Source organism: Oxyura jamaicensis, chromosome 2 (assembly GCF_011077185.1).
Source record: "Oxyura jamaicensis isolate SHBP4307 breed ruddy duck chromosome 2, BPBGC_Ojam_1.0, whole genome shotgun sequence".
NCBI classification, from domain to species: domain Eukaryota; kingdom Metazoa; phylum Chordata; class Aves; order Anseriformes; family Anatidae; genus Oxyura; species Oxyura jamaicensis.
This window is the reverse complement of record NC_048894.1, coordinates 85,154,944-85,166,660: the sequence shown is the minus strand read 5'-3', so window position 1 is coordinate 85,166,660 and position 11,717 is coordinate 85,154,944. Positions and strand designations below refer to the sequence as shown.

The window sequence follows — 11,717 nt, the reverse complement described above, 5'->3', positions numbered from 1 at the left end:
CTTCCTTCCTTCCTTCCTTCCTTCCTTCCTTCCTTCCTTCCTTCCTTTTTGTTAGCTCTTTCTTTCTTTTGTTCTTCCAATAGCATGACTTTCACTACTGCATGTTCATCTGCATTTATTTCAGGTATGATATTTGTCTGCAGGTATGATCTTTGTCAATGCCAAACACAGAAGAGCGGATACCATGTGTACTACATAGCTTCTCACCTCTGTATTTAAAGGGATTCAAAGGCAACATTTGAACAGAGGTTGAATTTGCTGGAGGATCATGATAGGTTTTTCAGAGAATCTTTTGTACCTGGAGCTCTCAAGATGCTGAAATTTTATTTTCTTCCAGAAAGGTCTGTACCTATAATGACAAACACTCCTTCAGTGCCTGTCTAAGATCTCAGTGGAAGTTTATCAAGTGCGCACTGCTCTGGATGTGCTATCATTCGAGCAAGAAGGTCTTGCACTGCACGTGGCTACTTCTACACCTGAAAAAATCAGACTTCAGCTGGGCACACCCTGTACTTACTGATAAATAAACTCATTTGCATGGCAAAGAGAGATACCATAGAGTTTTATCTACCTCTGTGATTTTTTCAAGTAGGTCAGTTTGAAAGAACTCAGTGATCTTGACAGAGTCCATAGTAAATTGACTCCAGATGTCACCTGATGTAATTGGGTACAGGATGGCTTCTCAGAATGGAACTTTGCCGGTCCTTAGGCTACAAATTCCAGACACTTTCCATGATCTTTAGCACTTTTCATGGGCTAAATATCATATTCTACCTAGGCTGCATATCCTCTGTTGTGAGGTTTTAAAAGGGCCTCAGAATTGGTAGTTCCAGACACTCAGAGAACAGGGGCAATTAAGTAAGTAAAGCTGACAATGCTTTACACCTATCAAAATCTGGATACTAATGAAAAATTATGTGAAAATTCATGTTGCTTAAATTAATATTTTTACTGTGTTTCATCTGACTCCAGAAAGGATTGTTAGTTCATTGAAGGCTGTGTCTTTTTATCATCTGTTATCTATATGCCACTAAGGCCACTATGTTCTCTTTTCCTGAAATTAAGAACAAATTTATTTATGTACATTCGCATGCCTTTTAGTTAACTGTTGCTACTGATAGGTGTTCTTTATCTTCAGACACCTAATTAATCTTCATGTGGGATTTCTGTTTCATCCATTTATCATTCCATTCTCAATTCTTATGAGAGCCGTTTCCTTTCTCAGACCTTGTCAACATGTAGATTGTGAACATTCAAATGCTGTTAGCGCATCGGGTTAGAAAACTGCATGAAGTTTTGCTTTATATTTTGACAGTACAATCAAGTTGTATATTTTTAGAAGACATGAATGCTAACCCAACCACCTACATTTTGGCAGAAATCCTAATGTCAAACAGTCGCTCTGATTTGTGTCAAGATTGTTGTTTACTTTGCACCATATGGAGAAAATGCAAATAATTCTGCTTTGTAATCATTTGATAGTTCTTGCATATTCTGTAATATTAAGTCAGTGCTGTCCTAATACTTAAGTTACATTTTAAGGTGAAAAGGTACAAAATTATGAGTTCTATAATCTGTTATTAAAATGTGCCCCATTTTTTCCTTTCCACTTTTAAAGTACTGTTAAAAAATACTGTCCACTCAAATATCAAATTGTTCTCTTTATGTTCTGTGAGTTAGTAGACAGACAGTGAAAAACATTGATCAGACCTGATGAGATTACATTTTCCTGACATATTTTCCAAATACACATTTTAACTATTACCATCAGTTTTCAATTAGATCAAAAGAAACAAATCAAATGGAACCGACTAAAAAGTTCTGCAGTACTCCCTTTTACAGAATTTGAATGACAATTTTCATTTCCAATTCCTGTCTTATTAAAACACTTCTAAAGTCCTAATCTCTTACGAGGAAAAAAACCGCATGAGCTAGAAATACTAATGCGATAGAGTTCTTTTTTCCTTGACAAACATCCCAAATCACAGTGAAATAAAGCAAAGAAGAATGTGCTGAATAATAAAATGAATCTTTTAGGCAAATGCTTAAAATCAAATCAATTGGATATTGCATAACCTAAAATATGTGTGTGTGTGAAACTTCTAGATTTCTGAAGACAAATATTTGATATGAAACTCTTGCATTAGCTTATTATTATTATTATTATTATTATTATTATTATTATTCTAATAATATATGAAAACCTTTCTTATGTAATATACTTATTTCAGCCAAGGTTTCTGAGGAATCAGGACAAGTGCCCAGTTATGAGATGCATGCAGCTTGTATTTTGTCCAGCCATCCTTTCATGCTTACAGGCTAGGGGAGTCATGTTCTGTTTTGACACAGTAAATGTGCTAAACCAGCCTTAGAGCTCTTCTATTTCCCAGTGGCAGTCCTGGTTTATAGGGACTGCTCTGCTTGTCAGGACCATGGAAGCACTGTGCATATCAATCATAATTTGCTTCCTCCCACCACTCCCTTCCCCTGCCTTCTCTGAAGTGTTGATAGAGGAAAATGAGGCCAAAAGCTGATGATACAGAGCCAACAACCCCCTCATATACAGCATCTGGAGGTGTTCCTTCCCTCTGTAGAGGAATCAGTTGTTGACTGTTTAGGCCAATTTTTATTTTTTATACATGCTGCAGAGCATATAAAATACAACTGAGGCAGAACAGAGCCAGGTCCATGGCATGTTGTTGGTGTAACTATTTGAAAGGTTCTTGTTTTGCTTTACAAATAGGAATCTATAAGTCAGTACTTGAGAAAACATATTTTCATAAAACGGTTGTTACTAGTAAAAGCTGAAGGATGGTAAAAATAAGAAAGCTGTTCCTTCAGTAAGTGGGCAGCCAAATACAAACCTTCTTTTTTTCTGTCTTTGCATACTTCTATACTTCCCTTCCACCTCTTCCCTTGCTTCTTCTGAAGTATCCAATGCAATGCTTTTCAGGCAGCTCCTCTCATAGAATCATTCATGACTCTCCCTGCACAGAAACATCCCAAATCTAATTTCTCAGCTCTTCACATTGATGTCAGAAATCTTGTAGACCTAAATGACTTAGGTCTAGAAGATCTTCCTGGAGTTCAACTGACCTGAAATCATTATTGCTAGTGTTATTAATTTCAGACAGCTAAATCACATCACAGCACACTAACCAAAAAGTTGTAGTCATCTTCCATCAACAGGAAACCATCCTCAGACCCTTACTGGAGAGCCCAGAGGAACATGGCATAGCTCTGAAGCAAATCCTTTTTAGAGTAGAAGTTTAATCTAGAGGAGATCCAGAGATTTCTTTCCAAATGATTTTTTTTTTTTTTAATGATTCTTACAGTACAGCTTTAACCTGGAAGACTGGCACAGAGTCTATGTAATATTAACATAATTATGCAAAACATCAATATGGAGGGGGAGGACTACTAAAAGGCTTTGGCTATTGCATAGGGATTGTACCAATTGTGCAGTCCTCTCCTTTTCAGTGTATTCAAATACAATTTAAAGTTAATTTTCCTAATACAATTGCATTCCCAGCAAAGACATAATGATCTGCAGGCTCATAGTTAGGAAACTGCAAGAGAGTAGTGAAAATCTTTGCAGCTGTGACATTCAGAAACATTTATTAGTTTATAATTACTGAAGTAAGCAACATGCCTTTTGTCAAACTATTTTCAGCAGCCTTGAAAAACACATAACCAAAAGAAAGGAGTTTAAGCTTTGAAGCCATTTTCTTTAGCCAGCCCCTATATACAGCAGTTTTTTTATGCAAGGAAACATACCGTTTCTCTAAAGTAGATGCTATCAAAACCAAATGAGGATAAAAATATACTCAGACCAGAGACAGGAGGGTAGTAGAACTCTGCATGTGTGAAGCAAAAATTATCCCCAGAAAGACAGCAATATCCCCTTAACATTGTGTTCTCATATAACTCATTACAGATGTGTATAGAACCTTCTTTTATATATATATAATCATAGGAACAACTAAGGCAGGTTCGATCCCAATTTAGTGGCCCTAATAATTAACAGGCAGATCTTGTTCCCACTTGAACACTAATTGTATAATGCTGCATCAGGTAGTAGCTGTTTATCTAAAGCTTACAGATGCAATATAGTGTTTTCTCTTAAAAGAGCAGTGGGAGGACAGCAGGGAAAAGTGTGTTTTCTGTGTCTGAATTGTTATGTTGAGATGAGGAGTGGGGAAGCAATGGAATATTTATCTGTCCATGTGAGGAACAGGCAGATTTGGGAAACATTTTTGGGGCTTGAGACAGACAGGAGGAAGTGTAAAGCAAGAATTTAGGAGTCTGAAGCATAGCGTACACTAAGAAATTATGGGGAAGAATTGGTGCTTGGCACAGAAATGGTTTCTTACTGATGCAGAGGATTAACACAATATTTGCTGCAGCTAGAAGCCTGATGAAGCCTGTTTGACTGAGAGCAGGGCTGGAAGGGACTGTGAAAAGACACAGCAGGTAGAGGGAGGTATGTTTGCAGATCGTTCTGTTTAAAGATATTTTCCTCTAGTAGCTGTTGTAATAGCTTAGTATCCACAAGGACTTTAGGTGGACACATAGAGGAAATGGTGCAGGCTGAATCATGTCGGAAGCCTGGCCAGTTCACACAGAGGTAAGAAACAGTGTCTATCCTGAAGATAAGTGCATTCAGGCTGGTATACCTGGAGTGCCCTACTAGCTGTACCCTGGCTGTACTGTGCTCCACCATATCCATGGAAACAAGTCAGAATGCCTCTTCTCCCACAAGTGGGGGAGTGACCAAAATTTGTGAGCGGGAATGCTGTCTTTGGGTGACCTTGTCCGCGTCCTCAAAGTAGAAAGTATGTTCAATGCTGCCTGAAGGACAGCATTTATCTTTTTTATTTTTATTTTTTTATTTTTTTTTATTTTTATTTTTTTTTGTCTGAGTAAATATGCGCCTTTGAATCTTTCTACCATTTTAAAGTATCTGTTGTCCACATCAGTTACTTCTGGGCAGTACTGAGTAAGGTGAACGTGCGACAGGTGTTTCTCTCTCTGAACTCTTGTATCCAATATGCATGATAGTGAAGTTACAGTGTTTGCATCGTCACTTGAAAAATAACAGATTTCTCTGTGCAGGCAAGTGGAAAGAGGAAAGAAACAGATTAGATCACTGTTCCATTACAAAGCCACATTATTTAACCTAGCTTTTTTCCTCATCTGTCCCTCAGAAGCAGGAAGAAAAGTCCTGAAGACATCACTAGTCTCAGAGCTATTCAGAGGATGCATCCTCTGAGCAACCCTCTGAGTATGGAATGTGCTACGGTAAGTCACAGGAAGTGTGCTAAAAACCTTTTAGACATCACAGTCTCTCAAATCCACTCAGACTTCTGAAGAAAACTTCTCTGAGGTCTGACATTATGATTGTTTCACAAACTCACAATCTAAAGCTGACTACAAGTGAGCTTCAGCCTGCTTCACCTGGCATCCCAGTGTCACCCTCAGCTGTGCTTCCTTCTAGAGCCCAGCACCCTCCAGGCACACACAAAACAGGCTTTCAATGTCATGCCGATATATTGAACTACTACCGAGGGGATGGCCTAGCACTATCTTAAAATGTTCAGAAATGTAAAAACTGGACGTTTTTATTATGAATATATAATTTTGCAGGTCAAGTAAGTGTATGCGCTGTCCTCAAAAAGGTTAGGGGACTATAATAAAGAGATGTGCTCAAACTGGTATTCCTTGGATATAAAAAGAATTTGCTGGATTTGTTATATTGTTGTGCAAAAAATATTTTTTTTTGTGGGCAGTTGTGCTGCAACAATAGAGAAAAAAAAAATGTGACTATAGAGGGTGACACTTAAAAGAGTGAAGTCCCATATTTGTCTTCTCAATTGGTTTTCTGAGACAGAAAAAAAGAATTGTTGATCATAACTAGCTAAAGCCACAAGCAATCTGAGTTTAGATTACTTCATCCTCTCCTAGAATTTTCTTCTTTCCTACAGCCTCAGGAGCAGCTATGTTTTCCCATCTTTGTATAGATCTTGCTGATGTGACTGCGTGGCTCATTAGCCTTGGTTAACAGCCAAACTTTCACCTGGTGGCTCACACGTTCTGCCACCACCACCCCACCAGGATGGGAAGAAAAACTCACCGGAATGAGAAGATCACAGATCAAGATAAGTACAGGGACATTGTTTATCAGTTACTGCTACAGACAAAATAAACTCAACTTGTCAAAATTAATTTATTGCCAATTAAAATATATTTGGGCAGTGAGAAATGAAAAGACAAACAAAACAAAGGTTTAAAAAAAAGCCTTTTCCTCTCTCCTTTTCCAGGCCCATATTCAGTTCTTAAGACTCCTCTACCCTCAAAGGAGACACAGGGGGGGATGGAGAGAGGGGCTACAGTTAAATAACAACTAATAATGAATGAGAAACAACCATTGGACAATTATTCTAGTGAAATCTTCCAAAGGAAGGCTTATTAAGGTTTGTTGAGTCCTGCCCTCTCCTTTCATAAGCACGAAATCCAACAATCTTCTTCCCAGGCACTTGAACTTCCATTTTTTAAAGCAATAATGCTTGAGAATTGCTGGTTCTCCTTTTGAAATGTCGTCCAGAATTTAACTGCAGTGATATTTGCTATGGAGCAGCTAGACACATATATAATCTGCTTTTATCCATTTGCTTTTATGTTAGTTTTATCATCTAGATCTTCTCTCTTCCTGGTATTAATGCTCCTCTCTATTTATAGATAGCAATTGTTCCAGTTAAGACTTCATTTGCAGCATTAGGAAAAAAACAAACTCTTTTTGTCTCCTTCAAAGCATAAATATAAAGACAGGCTTTTATTCACTCGGTCAGATTAGGTGAGACCTGTCCTTTGGAACACAGGGACACTTCCCAGGTTCAGATGTGTGATCCAGTAGGATTCTGGTTCTGCATTGGGGCTAGAGGTTCATGGTCCCATTTCCATCCATTTGCTTGGGAAGAAAATCAAGGCATACATTAGCAAGCTGTAGGAATAAAATGCTGTGGGGTGCCAATATCCACAGCATAGAAATAGTTTTGTAGTTCTCTGTACCTGATCAGTTTTGCACTCCTATTTTTCAGCACTGATAGTCAGGAGTTTATCTTGTATACCTTATGAGGCCTCAACACTATCTTTTATAATGATACTAGCATTTCTCTTTCCTTGAAATGCTTTCCTCAGACATGAAAGAATTGCATTTGCCTTCACTGGTCCTCATTTTTTTTTTTGATAGCTTGTCATTAACCTGTAGCTAACTAGTTGAAATTACAGGTCCTGTTCTTTATCAGTTATTTTCACAATGAAACTCCCATTTTATATCTGAGATATATGGTATTTTTCAAGTGCGTCACCTTGCATATAGAAATACTGATTTCACTTGCATTTTCATTATTTTAGTCCTTATGGTCATTCAGTTATTGCAGTCCTTTATGGTAATAGTATGGTAATAGATACCACCCTAACATATTCAGTACACTGTACTGACATGAACCTTTTTTATGCTGATGTCTTTAATGAAAATATTGAAAAATATCAGTTTCAGGGGTGGTGCTTAAGAAACTCCACCTATCGCCTCCTGCTGGTGATATTTATTTCAGCTGTACCTGCTGCATCCTCCCCTTCCTTGAACAATTTATCCACTCTGCAATTCCTGTGCTTTCTAATTCTGATGCTCATTCAGATCTTTTTGAAAACAGAGTCCTACAAGTGAGACATCCATCCATCCTGTATTTGGAGTTTCTCAAAAAAGAGGAGGAAAAGCATGCCAATGAACATGAAAAGTAGATATAAGTCTGCCAGACATTAAATTGAAATCTGTTGTATAAATGCATAATCTCTGAAATCCTTTTAAATTTGGTCTAAATTGCTTCTATGTTCCCTGACAGTGAATTAATTCCATAGCTTAAACTCTACACTGTATTTTAAGATATTCTTTTTCACTGTTAACTGTGGTATCTTTTAATATAATAATTTTATTTTCAGCATATAATGAACACTTTACTTCATCTTTCATACAACAGCTTGTTTATGTCACACCTAAACTGTCATCCAATAGTGTGAAATTCTGTATTGAGAGACACAATTAATTCTAGGAGTCCTTTGCAAAGAAAAGGCACATAGAAGAGACAGATAACATCAAGAATTTTTCTTACAGTTTCCTTGAAAAAACATTTTCAATTTGTTCTTTGGGTCAAGAATTTTTCTTACCATTTCTTTAAAATAACATTTTCAATTTTTTCTTTGGGGAGTGAGAATTATGGTCTTCTTAATGTGCATGTAGTCAGTGGCACCTTTAAAACTGTGCCCACTAAATTCAAATTACAGTTTAAACAGGGAAATAGTTGGGGTTACTTAGGCTTTTTGTTTGTTTTTCTCAGAGAGATGAAAACTATTAAAAGGAACTAAAGGAACTAAAAGGAACTATTTCAAAACAGAATTCATAATCAGCCCGTGGAACCTGCTGCAAGAGGGGAAAAAACAAACAAACAAACAAACAAACAACAACAACAACAACAACAAAAAAGCCTTTACTCAGATGAAGATCTTGGTTGAAATCCAAGTTTGACACTTAATCTATGAATTCATCTCAGCCACCCTCTGATTGTCATTTGATGAAGTCAAAGTAACTTACACCACTAAGGTTTGACAAGCACTCTGAGCTACTCAACAAAATAGTAAACCCTAAGGGTTTTTCTGACTGTCCTCTCTATCTCCCAGTTATCTGACAGACTCTTTAGTCAGCTTTAAATTTTGAAATTACCTCTTAAACAATGAATAAAGAAGGCATTTGGATGCTCAGCTCTTTCACACCGTCCTCTAGTGGGTAACCTATTTCTTAAGCAATTAGCATCACCTCCAGAAGAAATAAAAAACTCAAAGCTATTGAGTATTAGTAAAAATGTCTGAAAACTGTAACTCTGGTAATCTTTACCCTAGGGAATGGAAGGGACATCAGGAAAAATAATAATAATAAATTGCACAAAATGGATCTGGAAATGTTTTCTAACTTATTTTATTAGCTACAGGTGTTTTACTGTACTAAACAACATAATCTTCTATTGAAGTTACTTTACCTGCCTTCAGCTTTGGTTGGATTAATATTTTGTGTGTGTGTGTGTGTGTGTGTGTGTGTGTGTGTGTGTGTGTAGCTACAACAGACGATCGCACCCAAGGCCATCAGAGAGACAACCCAGAGTTCTATCTGTTGAAGTAAAATGCCTGTTTGGTAGTATCAACTGCATATATCCCAATTAACATGGGTTGAAATGCATTTAACTGCTATATGTACTGGCCTTATTTGTTCTAGCAGCATGTCCAAAAGCATGATTTGAGATTATATTCCTTCCAAAATGTAGCTATTACATCTAGCATATTGCATATTAAGGTTAATCTATTGTAATTGATTTTGGTTCTATGCCACACTGGTGAAGACATTAGTCCTGAGTTCAGAAAGTTTGAGACAACTGTTTGGTATCATTTAAAGAGCTCCCCTGAAACAATATGTTTAACTTTATCAATATTATTTTTCTTGCCTTGGCTCACAACTGACATAAGGCAGTTGAATATATAAGCAAACATTCCCTTTCAACTCAGATTCATACAGATAAAGGAGACAGGCAAGTATTTTATTTTCTTGTAACTGCCCGTCAATGCAAAGTAAAATGAATTCAGCAGGTATTGAAGTGTACCTACTTCTTGTCTCCCTCTCATACTCCATCCAGAATGCCCATTGCTCTGCTTTTCTCATTTTATCTGATCTTGATCTCTGTGGCAGTATTAGCCATGTAACACAGACACCAATAAAACAGAAAGTGTTCTGTTCTGAGAAGCCCTGAACCTCTGTAGTAGGTACAACTTTAGGAAACTCTTTAGTGCTTAAAGAATACTGGCAATTTTGTGCTAAGCCTACATTATACTTCTAACAAACAGCACTGCAGAGCTTGGGGGAGAAGAAACGGAAAATTGATGTTGCTTTTCCTACTATATTTTAGAAGCCTGTATTGGCAAGTCTTTTAAATGTTGTTGAATATGGAAGGAGCCTGCAAGTATAGCTGAGCACTGGGGAGAAAAGTACTGCTACTCAAAACCCAAACTAGAATTTTTGATATTGCCTGTAGCTTCCCTGAGGAGCAGGCAACCTTTTCTATTTTAGAAGACCAGATGGAATGACTACATTTTTAGGGAATAGAAACATTGTCTCACATTGATTTTTGGACCATTCTGGCCAAATAAGCAAGGTTGATACTTTGAAAACATCAGTGCACCTCAGAGAATTTAGTTTACGTGCTTTTCTGGGCATGCACTATATTCTTGTTCACCATACAACATCTAACAAGAGGGATCTTGGTTTCTAAGCACTTTTGGCACATCTGTTAATTAAACGAATATCCTTTACAGTTTAGGTGTTATCATTTCTTTAAGATTTCAGGGCATAAGGATAAAAAGAGATAATCAAGCTAGGAGGATCTGCAAGCCTGATCTACAGTTGCAAACACTTGATAAATAGTAAGTCACACTCACAGCTTTTCCTAACCCAGGATTACTTAGTAGAGCCTGGTAGACACTGGATCCCAGAAGTAAAGAGAGGAACAGAAATAGCAACTGTGTTGTCTCTGCTTGTAAATTATTTTTGCTGGAGAAACTTGTCACAACCTTGCATTGAATTTAAATGCTGAAGCTAACACAGATGTTGCCTATGCTTGGTGATCATTCATGGTGACAACCACAGTGTAACCCTGCTTCCTAGGGAGCTAGTAGTCTAACATACCAGATGACTTGCCTCAAATTGTAACTTCAGCTCTTTTATATGTAGAATAAACAGAGCTATAACAAATCCTGTCACAGCCCATGCTTATTGGTCTGAGGATTAAAAATAAAATAAAATAAAATAAAAAATTGAAAAAAACAACTTTGTTCTCTGCTTAATAAAAATGCCATTCATTCATTATCAAACCCAGCAGCAGAAAAAAAAAAAATAAATAAAATAAAAAAAATGCTAAGCTTTTCACTGCAGGTGGCTCTATGAAGGTCATTGCTATTCAACACTAGTCCAAGTTCCTGCATCCATTCCAGCTGCCCTGTGTGTACTTTCAGCAGGTAATCTGAAGAAGGGAGGACTGCAGGCATGTCATTACTATCATACCTTTTCGCTATCTTCTAGAGATGGAAGAAAAACATTTTGTATGGGCAGGGCAAGAAATTCCAGAGTTTGTGGACAGAATGAGGGATGACTCTCACATGGTAGAGTCCATACTGGCTGGAGAACTGATTTGCGTGCTTAGGAGGGTGAGGGTACTGGAAGACATCCTGCCAGATGAAAAACCTCTTTTGTCCCACCTTATGGAAGAGAAACAGTATCTTGTCCAAAGGCTCATATCAGTGATTTTGAGCAATAACCACATCCGTATTCCAGGAATATACAGTGAGAGTAAGAAGAGGTAGACAAGTGTGGGGATGAAGTGTGAGAGGCAGAGATCCGTACACATCTGTCCACGAAGTGGGCCAAGTGTGGTACTATGAATGTTTTACTACAGGATTAGAAGAATGAAATGGAATGCTGTTACCTAAACCAGGCAGAGACTTTACCTTTTTTTTGCTCATTCACATAAAAATGCTTTAACTTCTCCCAGTGTGCAACTAGGATACCAACTATCTTCCAAAGATTCTATCTTTAAGTGGGCTGACTGACCAGATGGGCAATA

General features: G+C 37.4%; 1 long non-coding RNA gene across 2 annotated transcripts; it reads left to right on the top strand.

Annotated features, from left to right (window-relative positions):
* The first annotated feature begins 4,102 nt into the window (after positions 1 to 4,102).
* Positions 4,103 to 6,162, top strand: LOC118162472. 2 transcript variants are annotated; one of them, XR_004748474.1, is made up of 4 exons: positions 4,103 to 4,154; positions 4,407 to 4,483; positions 5,208 to 5,301; positions 5,985 to 6,162. It is a non-coding gene; the product is annotated as an uncharacterized LOC118162472 (long non-coding RNA). The 2 variants fall into 2 exon arrangements; XR_004748473.1 differs by lacking the exon at positions 4,103 to 4,154 and having other exon boundaries at positions 4,165 to 4,483.
* Positions 6,163 to 11,717: the final 5,555 nt, after the last annotated feature.